This window comes from Xenopus tropicalis, chromosome 1 (assembly GCF_000004195.4).
Source record: "Xenopus tropicalis strain Nigerian chromosome 1, UCB_Xtro_10.0, whole genome shotgun sequence".
NCBI lineage: Eukaryota > Metazoa > Chordata > Amphibia > Anura > Pipidae > Xenopus > Xenopus tropicalis.
In genome coordinates, this window is record NC_030677.2 from 197807762 (window position 1) to 197822640 (window position 14879).

Genomic DNA, 14879 nt, shown 5'->3' on the forward strand with positions numbered 1-14879 from the left:
CATAAATATATAAGTATTAAAAAGTAACAATAACAATAAAATTGTAGCCTCACAGAGCAATAGTTTTGGCTGCCGGGGTCAGTGACCCCCATTTGAAAGCTGGAAAGAGCCAGAAGAGGAAGGCAAGTAATTCAAAAACTATAAAAATAATAAAAAACAATTACATAGTTGTTAGGAACAGGAAATTCTATAAAATACTAAAAGTTAACTTAAAGATGAACCACCCCTTTAAAGAGAAACTCCACCTAAATTAAAAAATATGACATTTTGTCTAATGAAAGAACTGTAAGCAACTTTCCACTGTTCCTGCTGTTAGAAAATACTCTAATGCCCACAATGCCTTGCATGCAGCTTCATAGATCTGTTCACAGAATATTATGGGAACTGGAGTCTGGCTGGGAAAGACGTAGCTTCTGCTCCATTGTTTTACAGGAAAAAGGATTAAATTGGCAGGAATAAGAGGGGTTGGGCAGATTCTGCTTCCAATAGTAATTTTATTTACAAATAGCTGGTACATTGCTTAGGTTAATGGCACATTGGGGCTGTTTCTCCACCTGCATAAAAAAAGCAGGCAGAGAAAAAACTTCCATGCAGATCTGTTCCGTTCTGTCAGTTAACTGGCTGTCAAGGCGTCAGCCTGGGTGCACTCAGAGCAGATATTTGGAAGTATGGATTTCAGAGGAAAAATTGCTAGCATCACCTTTTTTCCACCTATGTTTGTACCCAGGTGTGCCGTTGGCCTTAGAATTACATTCTTTCAATATGCAATTTCTTTTTTTTTTATTATTATTATTTGGGTGGAATTCCCTTTAACAGCCTAAAACCCATGTATAATACGTGATGTTGACTTCATTCATATTTATCATTTTGTATTTCACAGGCAAAAAACAATGGCATTAAACTAAGGCCACTGTCTTCTTTAAAAGCACATTTGTTGAAAGATCATGGAACTACACACACTGTAACAGCTACTATTCCTGGCTTTCTGCAAGCAGAGGAGGAAACCTTGCAATCTGTTGATTTATCAACAATACAGGTGCCATGTTACTATTTATTCTTACATCCCCAACACCATAAGTGAAAACAATAAATTGCAATTGACATCCAATGGATGTACAGGTCACAAGACGTCCTGTTTTTATTCAGTGTATAGTTCAGTGTAAATGGCAAATAACACCAAATAGTCAAATGTAATTTTAATGCATAGATGATATCTGTCTCGTTGGCAACGGCAAGTGAACTCATTCTTGGCAGTAATCGTTTTTGCTTTAAAGGAGAAGGAAAGGAACAATCATTGGGGCGAGGTGCCAAAATATACTAATAAAATTGTGCCAAGGAGTTTCTCTCTGTTTTTTGCCAGTGCACCATACCTGCCAGTGCACCATACCTGCCAGTGCATCAGCAGATGCGGATGTGAAAGGGAGCCACAACTCCACGTCTTGCCATTGTCATTGGGGCTGTGGGGCAAGTGGGCTTATAGTATGAATAGCCCATAGGACCATTAGGACATTCCCACCCCTTACTTGGAACACAGACAGGGACCAGAGAGATTCTGGGAGCTCGAAGAAGAGGGCTATTTTAAAAGAAAAAATGTCACCCTATGTTTTCATTATTTCCTACGAGATTGGGGGGGGGTTACTTATGGTGTATGTGTCCTTTAAGGATTTTCTTAGCAAGCTCTATAATGTGAAGTATATTCTTTTGTAAATATTGTTCCTTGATATTCTGTCTTAGGATGAGGAAGAGGAGTCAGATGAGGATTTCCCAAGGTATCCCGCTCACTGTGATTCCTTTGGACATGCTGAGCAGGGCAAGCTCGAGTTTGCCTCTATGTTTGACACCCTCCATGCCAGGGAAAGGGGTGAAGGACAGAATGCCATATCCAGTGAAATTCATCTTATTCAGAGAGCCCTGCTCACAGCTTGGACAGTGTGTGTGACCATAAGGCGCCTTGAGGAGAAGGATTCCTTGTTACAATATACAGTCGCGTGCCTAACACATTTCTTGTCTGTTCTTCAGAGTTTCTGTTATAATTCTGGAAAATCTAATACATTATCAAAAAGGAAGGAAAATGTGTGGATTCTGTTCCTCCATGTTTTGCAGCAGTGCCTGACAGTTTTGTATTGGGATGTGACCTCACCGCAGGCGGTTAAACACATCATCAAACTTACTGCTGAAACCATCAAGATGATCCTTGTGCAGCACGAGCAGCTCTATTCCAGGGGGCTGCTGGAAAGTGTTTGCTTACTAAAGATGGTCTCCCAGCAATTAAACACTATATATCATTTACAGCATGAGACTCTCTCCATCTCACCTGCAGGGAGCAATAAGGCAAGCCTTGACTTACTGAACACTCCAGTTTTTGAAACAGTAGATCAACCCCCTAAAGGCTTTTCTGCATGTTCTTTAGTCAAACAACCACCGGAACCTGTAAATCTCAGCATGAAGTCAGAGAAAAGGTACAGTTTGTTCATAACGTGATACTGTTAAATTATTGTTCCATTCTACATGGCTAAGAATACCTGGAATAAGCTGTGACAGTTGCCCTACCCATCTTAGCCTTTATGTTTTTGGCCTGCCTCACCATTGGGATTGTCACTGTCACTAAGTAGTGTTTAAAGGGGTAGTTTACAACAAGCTTAATAGAGACTGCTGTACTGAGACAACTTGCAATTGGTCTTCATGTTTTTATTATTTGCATTATTTGAATTATTTAGCTCTTTGTTTAGCAGCTCTCCATTTAGGAATTTGAGCAGCCAGCGTCAAGGCAAACAGAGCAGAAACATAGCAGATTAGAATCACTTTTATGTACAATTCATATTACATTTTTTTCTGGTTAGTGTCTGTATCTTGTTAAAGAGTAAAAGCAATTCTGATGCAAATAAAACTTAAGCAAAGAAATATAAGGCATATCATTTAATACTGTGATAAACCTGAATACATTTGCAGTTGTCCATTTGGGCCCTTAGTAGATACTTACTTTACCTGAGAATATATGCTGTATCCTAAGTTGAACTGACGTGCATCCTTGGTCTGTGTTTCAGGCTGGCAGCCCTATGGAGGCTTCTGTATAACAAATCTCTGTGCTATCAGAATTATTTAAAACAGCTCATCAACTCAAATCCAGCAGAGAAAATCACCGACAAAGTTAACTGTGAGAAACAAGCTGTAACGTCACTGATCTGCCATATCCAGGCTGAACTTCAGGCTGCAGGACAGCGGCTGTACCAAAGCCTTCATCTTCTGCCCGTTACTGGTACCAGCTATGATTGCAGATTGCTGTGTCTTTAACTCAGGCCTATATGCTGTGAGCAGGATCAGGCATACAAGCACATCTACAGAAAGAAATTGTCCAGTTTATTAAAGGATAAGTAAACTTTTGAAATAAGTTGATTTAGAATTGATGAGACTGCTATTATAAGCACTTTTGCAATCAACATTCATTACTTTTTCAGATTCCACAATATTAAGGGGAATGTGTACTGTTAGATAAATTCTTTTGTTACAGTGTCCAACTGTGATCCAGTCACGGATATTGTCAGGAGAAAGAAAGAGGGCTGGTCTGATGTTCTTCTGTTTAGGAAAGACAAGTTATCTGAGGTTTCTGATGTTTTTCCTAACCAGAAGAACATAAGACAAGTCCTTTTATTTTGGTTCAGGTAACATTATTAGTGCATAGTATACACGTGAATAAAACATCAGTACAATCGTCTTATAAGATTTACAGCCAGTTTACAGAGCATTTATTGTGTATTTATAACTGGGTATTTACGTATTTTCTAGGACCCATAATTGCTATATCTTAATATGTTACACAGAGGTACCATTTCCCTTTGCTATCAATTGTTCAACATTCTGCATTTTCTGCACTGCTTTTTCCAAGGTGGGATATAAAGGGGGAGTTGGTGATTTCCAGTTTTGGGCTATCAGTCTGCAGGCCTGTAATTTTATGTATTATGCTTTTAGCTGGCTTGGTTAACAGGGTAGGAGGGTCCATACTTGGTAGATACCATCTAGGGTCCAGGGGGAGGTCAAAGCCCAAAAGTTTAGTAATACGTGCCTGTATGGCTGTCCAGTATGCTTTTAGCTCTGTGCAAGACCAGAAGGTATGCATTTGAGGGCTTTCCTTCATGCCACATCTCAGGCATTGTAGGGGTTCCTCCTGGTTGAGTTTGCTCAGTAAGGTTCTAGTATAATATGCTCTGTGTATCAGGTAGAGTTGTAATATTCTGTACTTGTATATAGGGGAGATAAGCAATGGGGTTCGCAACACTTGGAATTATTGTTCATCAGAGCAGAGCCCTTTCTCCTGACAAGTTCCTCACCTGGATGTTAGAAACTGAGCAGCAGGTGGCGCTGTTGTAACAAAATTCATTCATATTAACAGTATCCATTCCTCTTAGTATCATGGAATCTTAAAAGCAGTTTTGCCATTTACATTTTTTTTTTTAATAACGCTCTCATTAGTTCTGCATTCATTTATTTTAAAGGTTTACTTATCCTTTCAAAAAAAAAAAAAAAACATCCTTGCCCCTCCTGGGCACAAACCAAACACATATGGTTTTAGCCCCTCACTAGTTCTAGGCTCCTATTGGAAATTCCTGCAAGGAAACTAAAATATAAATCCAATGATCCCTGTATCTTTGCTGGATAAAAAAAAACACCTTTAGGGATTCCTTTTCTAGTAGGTAATAGCCCTTCACACTTCTTGTCTTTCTTCAGCTAAGTGCATTTGCTAGCACATACACAGTAGCCCAGTGCAACCAAGCATGAATTGGTGGGCGTGAGTGTTGAATCCAGAGAGCACAAAATATAAGGAGAGGTGTTAGGGAACCATGATTGTACTGAGTAGTAGTCAGGACCACATCTGTAGCAGCCCTATACACTGAGATTATTGCAAACTGAACAGTTGCTTTGCTAAACTACACAACCTTTTTATATTTTGCATAGGGGAAGAATGTTTCCTGCTTGGATCCTACAAGGAATCGGTGGAATACTGGCAAAGAGCATTACTAGACATCAACGCCCAAGGTAACATTGTGTATTTCTGTTTGTGTTTTAGATAATAGGCATAATAATAATGCAGCTTCTTACTTTCATTGCATAAACAGGTGTTGGGCATAAGCCTCAATAAACATTCCTCACTCTGCAAATGTGCTCAGGTTCCTGTCTCGCATATCATTATTTGCAGCAAAAGCTCACATTATTTAAGAGGTTTTATCAGTATGTGTCTCCTTTTAACCTCAGGAGTTTTGTATGCTCCCTTCTCTCCTCCTCCTCTGCCCTTGCAGTATGGAGGGCAAGACTGTACAAAAAGGCATTCTGATTCTGTTGACTTCATAGTTACATAGTTAAGTTGGGTTGACAAAAGTCCAAAGTCCACCAAGTTCCCTTCCAAGCAAACCCCAACGCACACACATAGACCCATACTGACCTATCTATCCACTCACATACAGACCCATACTGACCTATCTATCCACTCACATACAGACCCATACTGACCTATCTATCCACTCACATACAGACCCATACTGACCTATCCACTCACATACAGACCCATACTGACCTATCCACTCACATACAGACCCATACTGACCTATCTATCCACTCACATACAGACCCATACTGACCTATCCACTCACATACAGACCCATACTGACCTATCTATCCACTCACATACAGACCCATACTGACCTATCTATCCACTCACATACTGACCCACACTGACCTATCTATACACTCACATACAGACCCATACTGACCTATCTATCCACTCACATACAGACCCACACTGACCTATCTATCCACTCACATACAGACCCATACTGACCTATCTATACACTCACATACAGACCCACACTGACCTATCTATCCACTCACATACAGACCCATACTGACCTATCTATCCACTCACATACAGACCCATACTGACCTATCTATCCACTCACATACAGACCCATACTGACCTATCTATCCACTCACATACAGACCCACACTGACCTATCTATACACTCACATACAGACCCATACTGACCTATCTATCCACTCACATACAGACCCACACTGACCTATCTATACACTCACATACAGACCCATACTGACCTATCTATCCACTCACATACAGACCCACACTGACCTATCTATCCACTCACATACAGACCCATACTGACCTATCTATCCACTCACATACAGACCCATACTGACCTATCTATCCACTCACATACAGACCCATACTGACCTATCTATCCACTCACATACAGACCCACACTGACCTATCTATACACTCACATACAGACCCATACTGACCTATCTATCCACTCACATAAAGACCCATACTGACCTATCTATCCACTCACATACAGACCCACACTGACCTATCTATCCACTCACATACAGACCCACACTGACCTATCTATCCACTCACATACAGACCCATACTGACCTATCTATCCACTCACATACAGACCCACACTGACCTATCTATACACTCACATACAGACCCATACTGACCTATCTATACACTCACATACAGACCCATACTGACTTATCTATCCACTCACATACAGACCCACACTGACCTATCTATCCACTCACATACAGACCCATACTGACCTATCTATCCACTCACATACAGACCCATACTGACCTATCTATCCACTCACATACAGACCCATACTGACCTATCTGTAGATATTAGTATCGCAATAGCCTTGGATATTATGCTATTATGCCCTCTTCAAATGAACTTCCATCACTTCTCACTATCTATAAAGATAGTGAGGAGTGCAAGCGATAAAGCAGAAGAAAAATAATGACTGGCAGTATTGAAAATGAAACTGCTTGGGCACAAAATACTAAGGTGCTTTGGTCACTGGGTTTACACCATTATATACCAGTTTATATTGCAAAGCTGTTTCTGTGCACAGGTGGGAGAAGAGCCAGTTTACTGCAGACACGGTATTGCCTATCAGTACTCTACTGCCACCTCTATAACTACAATCTAAATGATGCCCAAGGCATGTGTGACCAGCTGGTGAGAGGACTGCTGAGGAAATCCAATCTGCTTACAGAGGCACCCGGTGAGCTCTCCCTTATAATCTATACACACATGCCTATTCCTGTGCTGAGGGCTTTAGTGGATTTTTCTGTGATACATTCTTGCATTTTGTAGTTAACAGAAGTCCATTTATCCTGTGGGCCTGCTTGGCTATTTATTTTACATAATGCAGAAGCATAGTTAAAGGAAAGCTGCCATGGCTCTTTATACCTGACTAAAAAACCTTTGATAAAAATCCCCCCGGTAGAATTGTGTACCCCCAGAATACAATTTATATCTTTGTTTCCCTCTTTTTTTCCCCCCCCCACAGAGGACCTTGAGCAGCAGCTGTTGGATGATCTTCACCCTGAAGCCGCATTGGCTGTGATCCAGTCTATGGGCAGATTCATGGCAGCATACTTCACTAACCAGCTGCTCTATGTCTTCCCTCCACACAACGTCCGCACATTGCTTCCTCTTCATAGAGCTCCAGGTACAACCAGCAGACACCCAATAACCTAGAATATCCAGACTGGTCCCTCTAAACATGTAAATATCAGTATTTCTTTAGCTTGTATGTTTGTGAATCACATTTTTTTATTTTCTTTCTGTATTTATATAACATAAAAAGGGGTGAAATTATAATTATTATGCTTTAAAACCATTTCCCCCCATATTCTATAAAATATATCACCTTTTTCACACATTTCCTCATTACTCAGCTTCCTTCATCATATTTTTGTTATATTACCCTTGCAAGAAGCCAGAAGGTGATGTGACCTAAAAGAATGTAGGATCATGTTATTGGGCCAGTCAGTCAGGTTCATTAATTGATCTCAATATGTCCATATCTGTGATGTCTGTGAACAGATATACCAAGTTACACCATCACTTTGATTGCTCCTGCTGATCCGGTTGGCCTTATATTATGACCTATAATATTTTTTATAGAACAACTTCCCCGAGTGGTTGCTCTGCAGCAAAGCATGGTTGCCAGTGTGGTTAGAGAGCAGAATCTCTCATGCGTTTGGACAGTTGAATATTCCCTTGACTTGCTTCTGGTTGGTGGATTGGTGCCAGAGGCTGTGTGGCTAGCAAAGCAACTCGGAGACTGGAAGACGTCCGTTTCTATGGGGGTTGCTTATAACCTGTACATGGAAAGCATTCCTGATGAGTAAGTTAATCTACTTATAATGTAACTATTTTACTGTATTTGAACTTGCTGCTTCCTGCTATTGCTGCTACAAGATAACCCGAAAAGGTTCTGTTCTTGTTGGTTCTACAACTTTCTCTTCTTTGCAAACTGGACACTTAAAACATGCTTTTTAGCTATATTATTGTCTGTTTCCAGGAGTGAAAGGAAAGAGTTGTCCTTACCACCGACCCTGTCTCCGGCACATATATTTCAGGAAAAATTACAGGCATTTCTGGGGAGACCTCCAAGTCCCACTGCTGCGCCCAAAGATTACAGCATGCTAAAAGAATTTACTGGTAGTCCTATTATTTTACCTCTTTGTCCATATAGGCCTATTCTTCCTTTTCTTACCCCAACTTAAAGGGCTGGTTCACCTTCAGGTTAACTTTTAACTTGTTGCAGAATGGCTTATTCTTAGCAAATTTTCAATTGGTCTTAATTTTTTTTAATAGTTTTTGAATTATTTGCCTTCCTCTTCTGAGTCTTTCCAGCTTCTTTCAAATGGGAGTCACTGACCCTGGGATCCAAGAAGCTATTTCTCTGTGAGGCTAAAATGTTGTTGTTATTGTTACTTTTTTTTACTTATCTTTCTGTTTAGGCCCTCCTCTATGTATGTTCCTGTGGCTCTTTCAAACCACTGCCTGGTTGCTAGGTTAAGTTGGACCCAAGCAACCAGATAACTGCGTCAAATTGTAGCTGACTTTAGTAAAGCTTTGAAGTAGGGGAGCGTTCTTCGTAGGGACTGCGGGTGCGGAGATGTGCTATTAACTAATGTACAGAATGTTTAAATAATGTCAAGCAACAAGGCCTATTGTGCTATTACTGCTGAGGAGGCAAAGGAATTACTGTAAAAATAATAAAAACTATAAAGTGATCGAGAATTAGACATTTTTTGTGGTGTATTGTTTTAAAACATTACATTTTCACCATCTACCCTTTAATGTCCAAATCTAGATGCTATTGATGCAGAGTTTCTCTGTTATATTATAGTCAATATTTTTCCCATAGATCCAATTGAGGAAGAAGATGCTGATCTGCTCTTCAGTTCATTACAAGAGATGCTAAAGGCAGCTGTAATGGCTGATGCGGAAATCCTTACAGAGACTCTCCATCAGCTGATGGAATCGGCCAAGGAGCTAAGCAGAAGGCTTGGGGGTTTGGTTCCGGATAAGCTTTACCTCCCAGCACCCCCTTTGTACTGCCCGCAGCCAGCTTCTGTCAGTGAAGTATGAATATACAGTGAAAGCATTTTTATATTCACATACAGATTTATCCCCACAGATTAGTCTCTCTTCCCATTTCATTCTCACTTTCTATTAGGTTTTTTTTTTTGTAACATTCAGCTTCTTATATCCTCACCACTTATTTTGTCTGAAAACAGATGGGGCAGCACAAATGTATCCCCTAGATACATTTCATTTTCTTGTATAAGATTGCTGTAACCAAGCCCCTGTATGAAATAATGACTTTTATTTCTTTCTGTGCTTCCTTTGCCAGGATGATCACAGAGATTTGCTCTTGGAGGCAGAAAAACACACACGGCAGAAGCTTTCCGGAGTTCTTCAGCGGATTCTTCTGATTCTGCGGGCAGCTCACTGCTCGGTGCCTGCTGCTCAGTGGTATATTAAGCAGTTAAAGCGTGCCAGAAAATTCATGCAAAAGGTAAATACATAGTTGTATGTGTATCCCTCCAATGAATAAAGGTGCCAATTGCTTTATTTAAATAAACATGTCCCACAGAAAAGATGATACACCGGGTAGTATTGCAATCACATGCATTCACAAGGCCATATTTCCAAAAATTTTAGGCTCACTAAGAACCTTCTTCAGGGTAAGTGCTCCATAAAAACAAGTCACATATATAGTCTTGGTAAGGATAGCTATTTCTTGCTGATAATCCTAAATAAAGAAAAAGGTAACTAGAAGCATCATCAATAGTGCAATATGTAAGCAGGCCAAACATGCACCAAGATGTCAGAATATGGCCCTTAAACCAGATTCCAGTTGAGAATTTACTTTTTGTTTATATCAGTGTTGCTAGATAATATTTTATTGTTTCCAGCCATGCATTTTTGGCCGGCTCGTGCGTTGCACGTGTATGTGTTCTGCACCCATAGTAGTTTCTTATTGGCGGAGTAACATATGCATAGGCTTATAGGTGTGCTGGAAAAAAAGTGTTTCTGTAGTGAGTGACTGCAGCCGGCCCTTTAAGGGCAGTCAGGGTGTACATATATTTTTTACAGACGTCTGCAATGTAGGCGCAGTATTGCACACAGGTCCTGAATGTTATATTATGAATTGTAGTATGTATTATGTACAAAATGCTCTGTGTGTTTGTACAATTTTCTTTGTTTAGAGGTGTTGGAGCACAAAAACCCTCACTGGGCTTAGAGGAGGAAAATTGTCTGCATACTGTACAAACATTTCTAGTCTTTACCCATAACAACCAACTAGTTAGTATCACTCTACTATATTTCAGCAAGTTCAGAAATCAAAAGACAATAAATAAATAGAAAGATACATCTGACCACTGGTATTCTTTTTATTTAACCATTCTAATATTTTGTCTTAACAGATTCGTGCTAAAAGCTCTCTTCCTCCACTAAATGCTCTCCCTGAGTCCCTGCTGAATTACTCCAACAGCAGCAAAGTGTTTATTCAGCCCAGTGCCGGCAGTGACCATCGAAATGACCATGTTTCCGCTAGCATCGTAGGTTTGTAACTTCTATTGGCTTCATCAATCTAATTAAGGATAAGTATTATCATACGTGTTTATATATATATATATATATATATAATATACATACATGTTTCAGTGTTTTTGTGCATCCAGCTGACAAGAAATGTTCAACATCCTTTCTCTTCTAGGCTGCTTTAGGGAACTGTGTGCCTTATGTTGGATGCTCCACGCACGGGAGCGACTGTCTTTCAGCTGCAGACAATACCAGAAAGCAAGGGATAATGGCAAACTATTTAAGGTAAGCCAGTGCTGCTCAGCGTTCATGAAGCCGACTCTCTTCCTGCTGCTTGTAGCTTTATCTTCACTATAATGGGTAGCTGGGTACATGTGAGAACATTCTCTCATCTTTTACTCAGATATCTTAGGAATTGTTTAGTTCAGGCTGTTAAGTCTCCCAGCATGCAACAGTGCTTGCAGGCCCAGTCATGACACTAAAGCCACATGTGCTATTGTTGTGTATATGGATATTATCTGCATGCTGATGATATCCAAATATACTTTTTCAACCCCTTCATTAACAGTTGAAATTGAGACTCAAACCTCTGATCTCTGAACTGATCATCTTTCCACCTAAACTTGCTCCTACTCCCCCATCCCCTTTACTATCTCTATTGATGACATGCTCATTAGCCCTGTCGACTCGGCACATTGTTTGGGGATGATCTTTGACTTCTCTCCTTCTCTGGCCATATTTACACCACTATCAAAATCTGTCACTTTTTTTAATTATTGTACTTTGTATTTATTATTGTAATAAGGGGCAGGCCAAGCCAACCGGGCGCCCTAGGCAACCTGGTCGGCCACCACGCCCCCCCCCGTGCTTTGGTGTGAATGCGCACTTGGGGGGTTGCGCGATGCATCATTGCCCCTGCCGCTAATAACAAGCGGCGGGGCAATGACAAAGAAGGAAGACTAGGGGTGTGCAGGAGAGGCTCCTGTCTGGCGCCATTTGTCATTTCACTTTGGGGCATTTCCTGAAGGGTTATTTTACTTTGCCAAAGAAATCTATACATCATTTTTTTAGGACAAGCTGGGCTAATGTTGTCTATACTATATTTCTGTTTAATTCCACTTCTGTAATGAGATGTAAGTGTCTAAATACCTTCTTCGTGGGGAAAAAGTGAATCAAGGGCCCACCCCCTGCACTACTCTGCCCCCACACTACTTCTCTCGCCCCTACTGATAACTGGGCAGCAGCAATCCGGCCCCCACGGCAACATGTCCGGCAAAAGGGGTCCCAACAGGACTAGGGACCACCGGGTTTTTATCCAGTGCCCTGTTGGGGGCCGTTCCAACCTTGTACCCCAATATCCCAGTTTGGGTACCAGTGTGCATGTGCTGCTTACCACATTTAACCCTGAATGTTTCATTCACTCAGTTAGGATACACCAGCTGCCACTATGTAGCAAATAAAAAACATCCCATAAGCGGGAGGAGGAAGGATAGCCTAGTGGTTAGGGGGACCACCCTGTGATGACGGGGTTAAGGTTCGATTTCCTCCTCCGGGGTCCGCCTTGTGACTGCCCTGGGCACAGTCATATAACCTCCCAACGGCGCAATGATATCAGCCTTTAGAAATGGGCTGGTTGAGCGCTGTCCAGATTTTTTTTCAGTGGCTGCATTTACATTTCCCCACAAATCCTCTCTTTGCACGTGAGTGGAATTGTGCTGTCTATGGCAGCTGAAAGCAACTGTCACAGGAAAAATCTGTTTCTTATCACTGGCAATAAAAAGCCAATTGATAGGTGAGCTGAGCTGCAGCGCAGGGACAATGGGGCCACCAAGGCCACCAAAATCAGCAAGTGCATTTTAGGGTTATTTTTGGGAATTTAATTAGGATATATGGAAATAATCATAGAACAGAATCTACACTGGGGAACTGAAAGGAGAGTAATGGAGATATTCTCTGAGCCGTATAATAGTGCCCAGCTGGTATGTAATACTGGAGATACCCTGTGAGCGCTATCTGTTATCCCCTGCTGATATATAGTACAGGAGATTCACCCTACTTCTATGCATTATCAGTAACTCTTCAGCCAGAATATAGTTCAGCAGGGGGTACGCTAACCATTTAGCTGTTTTTGGGCCTTCTGTAAGATATTGCCGGCTCTGTGACCTTTTACAGTGGAACCCAGGCGTAGGCTACAAGGAGTGAGTCCCTGATGTCTGCATCTGAGATTAAAGGGTAGATGGTTTCCATAGTCCGCCAGTTTTCTTGCTGTTCTTTCATATTCCCGAACCAGTTTTGGAGTATTCTCTCCAAAATGAATGGCAATATGACTATGAAGATTTTCATTCATCCAAGTCATGGTATATGTAGTATAAATAAATCTAAAGCGACTGGACTTCTGTTTGTTCCAAAGCAATATTCATGTAACCAGAACCCCTATATGTGGTGTAGATAAAAAGGAAAATACACAAAAACAATATAATCAGATAGATATCCGTAGTAAATATAGATGGAAAAGCACATCACTGTTGCAGAGACCTCTGGATATTTTCCTTGATCTGTTTTTCTTTGTTAATTAGCCTATAACAACAATATCCTTTTTAAATGGTAACTATGAGTGTCCCCCGCCTATCTGGCTGCTTTGATGGCTTACCTTTGTGTAAGCTTTAAATGGTATCAGTACTGAGATTAACTGCCCCCATGCATGGTTCTCACCTCAGATTCAGACTGTAATTCCCCTGTATTGTTTAAACATGTAATCCCCTGTACTGTTCACACCTTTAAAACCCTGCATTTTTCACCCCCTGCATTGTTCACACCTCAGGCTCAGGCTGTAATCACCCACATTGTTCACTTCTTCACACCCCAGACAGACTGTAGAAACAGTGCCAGCATTGTGTCACTGTAACTGTATGTACTATGTAAGGCACACACAAGCAGCATAGGGCAGATAGAGCATGGCACACAGGCAGCATAGGGCAGAGTATGGCACACACAGGCAGCATAGGGCAGAGTATGGCACACACAGGCAGGGTAGGGAAGGCAGAGTATGGCACACACAGGCAGGGTAGGGAAGGCAGAGTATGGCACACACAGGTAGCAAAGGGCAGAGTATGGCACACACAGGCAGCATAGGGCAGGCAGAGTTGCCTGTGTGTGCCATACTCTGCTTGCCTTTTGCTGCCTGTGTGTGCCATACTCTGCCTGCCCTATGCTGCCTGTGTGTGCCATACTCTGCCTGCCCTTAGCTGCCTGTGTGTGCCATACTCTGCCTGCCCTTAGCTGCCTGTGTGTGCCATACTCTGCCTGCCCTTAGCTGCCTGTGTGTGCCATACTCTGCCTGCCCTTAGCTGCCTGTGTGTGCCATACTCTGCCTGCCCTTAGCTGCCTGTGTGTGCCATACTCTGCCTGCCCTATGCTGCCTGTGTGTGCCATACTCTGCCTGCCCTTAGCTGCCTGTGTGTGTCATACTCTGCCTGCCCTATGCTGCCTGTGTGTGCCATACTCTGCCTGCCCTTAGCTGCCTGTGTGTGCCATACTCTGTCTGCCCTTTGCTGCCTGTAGTAGGTGAACCTGGCAGAGGTTTGTTTTGGGAGTTTGCTAGTAGGTAGAAATAGCCGTTAAAGGAGAAGGAAAGGCTAAGTCACTTGGGGGTGCCAAAATGTTAGGCACCCCCAAGTGACTTAGAACGCCTACCTTGTACCCCGGGCTGGTGCCCCTGTACGGAGGGAACAGCACCAGCCCGGGGTAGCTGCCGGCGCTTCCTCCTTCCTCCTCGCTTGCGCGCGCATGCGCAGTAGAGTGAAAAGCCGAACTTAAACATTAAAGTCGGCTTTTCACTCTACTGCGCATGCGCCGGCCGGCGGATTTCGCCGGCAGCGCGCAAAGGAAGGAGGAAGCGGTGTCTACAGGTGCCCCGGGCTGGTGCTGTTCCCTCCGTACAGGGGCACCAGCCCGG

The 14879-nt window shown here is 42.1% G+C and overlaps 1 non-coding gene across 6 annotated transcripts in view; it reads left to right on the plus strand.

The window, feature by feature from the left end:
• cplane1 overlaps positions 1–14879 on the plus strand; it is a 58917-nt gene that overhangs the window by 14794 nt on the left and 29244 nt on the right. For all 6 annotated transcript variants that reach the window (XR_004220659.1, XR_001171457.3, XR_004220657.1 and 3 more), the window contains exons 11-22: positions 881–1036; positions 1735–2459; positions 3045–3256; positions 4951–5031; positions 6927–7079; positions 7368–7529; positions 7988–8210; positions 8388–8527; positions 9240–9457; positions 9729–9893; positions 10807–10945; positions 11100–11209. This is a non-coding gene — a transcript (ciliogenesis and planar polarity effector 1). The remainder of the gene's footprint in view (positions 1–880; positions 1037–1734; positions 2460–3044; positions 3257–4950; positions 5032–6926; positions 7080–7367; positions 7530–7987; positions 8211–8387; positions 8528–9239; positions 9458–9728; positions 9894–10806; positions 10946–11099; positions 11210–14879) is intronic.